This window comes from Dipodomys merriami, unplaced genomic scaffold, assembly GCF_024711535.1.
Source record: "Dipodomys merriami isolate MVZ:Mamm:240054 unplaced genomic scaffold, mDipMer1.0.p SCAF_15, whole genome shotgun sequence".
Classification (NCBI taxonomy): domain Eukaryota; kingdom Metazoa; phylum Chordata; class Mammalia; order Rodentia; family Heteromyidae; genus Dipodomys; species Dipodomys merriami.
The window spans coordinates 34152626-34157652 of NW_027202826.1; the positions used below are offsets into that span (position 1 = coordinate 34152626).

At 47.6% G+C, this 5027-nt stretch overlaps 1 pseudogene; it reads right to left on the reverse strand.

Annotated features, from left to right (window-relative positions):
- Positions 1–661: 661 nt before the first annotated feature.
- Positions 662–1969, reverse strand: LOC138826811 (tubulin alpha-1C chain pseudogene; annotated as a pseudogene).
- Between the last annotated feature and the right edge of the window lie 3058 nt (positions 1970–5027).

The following is a 5027-nucleotide window of genomic DNA, read 5'->3' on the forward strand; positions in this document are numbered from 1 at the left end:
ATATCCTCTTCTCCCCTCAGAAGAAGTAAATCTACCTGCTGCTAGGGAAAGGGGGCTCCGACACTCTTGCTACTTCCTTAGGGGCATTGATGGGAAAGGCTAGTCTAGGGATGGTCTGTAAAGGGCCAGTCTAGAAGGCTTTAGTAAGTCAGGGGTCAAGTTCCTGGGAGGCTCCACTTCCATGCCCAACTGAAGCAGACAGTTTTTTTCAATGCCAGAATGATCCCGTCCTTGGTAATTCTAGGTCTTAAGCCTATTGGAAGAATAAAGAAAATATTTATCTAAACAACAGTATTTAAGGAAATTAATGAAAATACCCATGGCCAGTGAGAAGCACCTATTGCCCAGGAAAACACAGAAAGTAGCTTGGGGGGGGGGGTGGGACTTACCCATCTCTGGTGACTGAGAAACTCCGCTCCACACAGGGATGTGGGTGGAGCTGCGGTGCCTGAAGCATGTCGAGTCCCACAAGCTAAAGAAAGATAAAATAAGCCAATATTTCTACATACATTTTACAACGACATTTGAATTCTATTTATTTTTCATTTTTTTACTATGGAAACATTTTATTGACAAGTCAGAATTAAAGGAGTCACACACAGAAATAAAACAATGACAGAAATAAAACAATCAGAAGACTTGGAGTGTAAAGCAGCAGTAGCTAGTACTCTTCACCCTCATCTTCACTGTCAGTGCTATCTGCTCCAACCTCCTCCTCATCCTTCTCTAGGATAGCCATGTCCTCACGGGCCTCCGAAAATCTCCTTCCTCCATCCCCTCACCCATATACCAGTGGACAAAGGCACGCTTGGCATACATCAGGTCAAACGTGGTTCAGGCGAGCTCAGACCTCAGCAACGGCCATCGTGTTGCTCAGCATGCACACAGCTTGCTGTACCTTGGTCAGGTCTACACCAGGAATGCCAACCTTGAAACCAGTGAGACACCAATCCACAAGCTGGATGGTATGCTTGGTCTTGATGGTGGCGATTGACATCCTTGGGAATTACATAACCAAGGTACAACAGGCAGCAGGCCATGTATTTACCATGGCGAGGGTCACATTTCACCATCTGGTTGGCTGGCTCAAAGCAAGCATTGGTGATCTCTGCTACAGAAAGCTGTTCACGGTAGGCTTTCTCAGCAGAGATGACAGGGGCATATGTGGCCAGGGGGAAGTGGATGCGGGGATAGGGCACCAGGTTGGTCTGGAATTCTGTCAGGTCAACATTCAGGGCCCCATCAAACCTCAGGGAAGCTGTGATGGAAGACACAATCTGGCTAATAAGGCGGTTCAGGATAGTATAGGTTGGGTGTTCAGTATCGAGGTTTCTATGACAGATATCATAGATGGCCTCATTGTCCACCATGAAGGCACAATCAGAATGCTCCAGGGTGGTGTGGGTGGTGAGGATAGAGTTGTAGGGCTCAACCACAGCTGTGGACACCTGGGGGGGGGGTAAATGGAGAACTTCAGCTTGGACTTCTTGCCATAGTCCACAGAGAGACGCTCCATCAGCAGGGAGGTGAAGCCAGAGCCAGTTCCCCCACCAAAGCTGTGGAAGACCAGGAAGCCCTGAAGACCTGTGCACTGGTCAGCCAGCTTCCCAATTCAGTCCAAGACAAGGTCAATGATCTCCTTGCTAATGGTGTAGTGACCACAGGCATAGTTATTGGCAGCATCTTCCTTGCCTGTGATGAACTGCTCAGGGTGGAAAAGTTGACAGTAGGTGCCGGTTCGAATTTCATCAATGGGCTCCATGTCTACAAACACTGCCCTGAGCACGTGCTTGCCAGCGCCTATCTCACTGAAGAAGGTGTTGAAGGAGTCATCTCCTCCCCCAGTGGTCTTGTTGCTTGGCATCTGCCCATCAGGCTGGATGCTGTGTTCCAGCCAGTAGAGCTCCCAGCAGGCATTGCCAATCTGGACTCCAGCCTGGCCAACGTGGATGGAGATACACTTACGCATGTTGGGGACCTGTGGATATCTGTGGATATCTGTGGGCAAAAACTGGGGAGGGGAGGGGCCAGTGACAAGGATCTCCCACTAAGAGACTACCAAGGAATCCAGGGGAGAAGCCGGGCGCTGGTGGCTCACACCTGTAATCCTAGCTACTCAGGAGGCTGAGGACCGCGGTTCAAAGCCAGCCTGGGCAGGAAAGTCCGTGAAACTCTTACCTCCAATAAACCACCAGAGATGCAGAAGTGGTGCTGTACCTCAAGTGGTAGAGCGCTAGCCTTGAGCTGAAGACTTGAGGGGCAGTGTCCAGGCCCAGAGTTCAAGCCCCGCGACTAACAAAAAAACAAACAAACAAAAAACAGAATCTTGAATTCTATTTAAAATAAGGTTGGAGCACAAGGCAATCTCCACATTCTATGTTGAGGAGAGAGTATGGTGCAGGAGTAAGGCGCACAATCGGAGAGTGGGAATTCTGGGGGTGAGGTTCTAGCTCACTTCCTTTGTGTAGGTTTGGGTCTCTGAGTCCTCAGTAATAATGGTGCCTGCAATGTGGGGTTTGTGAGTGTGAAATGGAAGAGCACAGAGAAGCCAGTCCATGATGAACACCAGGTAAGTTTATTGTTGTTTTGTTGTTGTGTGTGCATGTGTGCATCCCTCTGACTGTGTGTGTGTGCCAGCATTAGGCCTTGTGCTCTTGCTTAGTTTTTGTGCTCAAGGCTGGTTGTCTACCACTTGAGCCATACCCTCACTTTCTGCATTTTGCTGATTAGTTGGCAATAAGAGTCTCTTAGGTTTGTCCGCTGAATTGGTTTCAAACCTTGATCCTCAGTATTCAGCCTCTTAAGTAACTAAGATTACAGGTATGAACCACAATGCCTGGTCTCCTACTTTAAACACTGAGATGAAGCAGTAACCTGGCTGGATACTTCAGCCCATAGAGGCTGTTTTTTGCTGTCAGTGGGCAACCCAGCCTTTGCCCTTCCAGAAACAGATTCCTTCTGGGTGGGATTCTGGAGTCATGTTCTCAAGGGGCTCTGCTCTCCGGGGTGGGCCCAGCCCTCACTCTCCTGTAAGTGGAGTTACCCTTCCTCAAGTTCTCCTGGTTAAAGATGATCTCCTCCTTCCCTTCCTTCTTCCTCCCTCCCCCACGCCTGCACCTAGGGACTCCATTTTCTCTCTAGATACTTTTTATTTCATTTCATTTTTTATATCCAAGACTAGGACTGGAACTCAGTAGCGGCCACTTTCGCTCATTGGCTAGTACTCTACCCACTGAGCCATGCCTCCAAGCCCTACTTTTTATTTTTTTGACCTGGAATCCACTATTCCATACCATCATATGCTCAAGATGTAGCTCCTTCATCTCCAGTAGCTTGCAGTTCCCGCCACCTTCTCTGGGCTCCCTGCCAGCCCCAGTGACATCGTGCGGCCATCCTCCTCCTCCTTGCTCCTAGAAGCATCACCCAGGCCTGCCTGACAGCCAGGATCTGCCTTGCCCCTGGAGCCCAGGCTTCAACCTCTACCTTGCACCCCACCTTCCTTCCAGCCACCCACCAACTGCCCTTGCAGCCCGGGGAAATCAGGGACTCACCCTCTGCCATTGTTCTTGTTATCTGTGGGCCTAGAGGGCCTTCACCTCTCCCTCCCACCCTCACGTGCTCAGTCCAGCTCCACCACAGGCAGCCGCTGACCATAACGGGAAGGAGAATGGTAGGGGGTGGTGATGAGTGGGAACGAGGTCCAACACATCCTGTGCATGTATGGAAGTGTCATGTGAAACACATGATTTGTACCACAAAAGAAGCAATTTGGTTGGGCACCTGTAGCTCATGCCTGTCATTCTAGCTACTCAGCAGGCTAAGATCTAAGGATGATGGTTCAACCCCAGCCCAGGCAGGAAATTCCATGAGACTCTTATCTCCAATAAACCACCATAAAACCAGAAGTAGAGCTGTGGTTCAAAGTGGTAGAGCACTAGCCTTGAGCATAAAAGCTCAGGACCAGCATTGAAGCTGAATTCAAGCCCCAAGACTGACAAAAGCAAAGCAAAGCGAAGAAGAAGAAGAAGAAGAAGGAGAAGGAGAAGGAGAAGGAGAAGGAGAAGGAGAAGGAGAAGGAGAAGGAGAAGGAGAAGGAGAAGGAGAAGGAGAAGGAGAAGGAGAAGGAGAAGAAGAAGGAGAAGGAGAAGAAGGAGAAGAAGGAGAAGAAGGAGAAGAAGGAGAAGAAGAAGAAGAGCAGTTTCATTCAATCATCCTGACCAAAGCCTTGCTTCATTCAAGATGCACTGTACTCATAAAGTTGTTGTATTGAAGCTCTTTACGTTACTCTTTAAGCTACCTAAAGATATTTTTTCAAAACCAAAAGGAAAAATATAAAATAAAATATGAAAAGCCTTGCCTGAAGCCCAGGCAGGTTTAAATATCTCCATCCAACTTTTTGGACTTTGTATTTTTCCCTTCAAAAATATTTTCTGATAATGGCTTCCAGACAGAATTATTTTGATCCTTCTCCACAACATTCAACTGAATGATTAGACTATAATGTGCTGAGCTGGAATTCAATTTTCATATGCAATTATGAAACAAAATGTATTGCTGATATTGAAATTATGGTGCTAGCCAGATATTGGTCCCTCATGCCTATAATCTTAGTTACTCAGGAGGCTGAGAAAAATCCAATTAACCACCAAAAGAAAAAAAAAAGAAGTAGAGCTATGGCTCAAATAGTAGAGTACCAGCCTTGAGTGAAAAAAGCTTAAGAAAGAGCTTGAGGCCCAGAGTTCAAGCCTCAGTACAAATACACACACACACACACACACACACACACACACACACACACACACACACACACACACACACACACACAGAGTAGTTAAGGTTCTTGGGCAGTAAGCACACAGTTGGGCAGAAGGCATAATATTTCATAGTATAGACTGAAAAACTCCGTGCCTTTTTGTTTCCTTGCTCCGTGTGTGTGTGTGTGTGTGTGTGTGTGTGTGTGTGTGTGTGTGTGTGTGTGTGTGTGTGTGTGTGTTCCCAAGTGCTTCAATCTGCCTTCACTATTAACA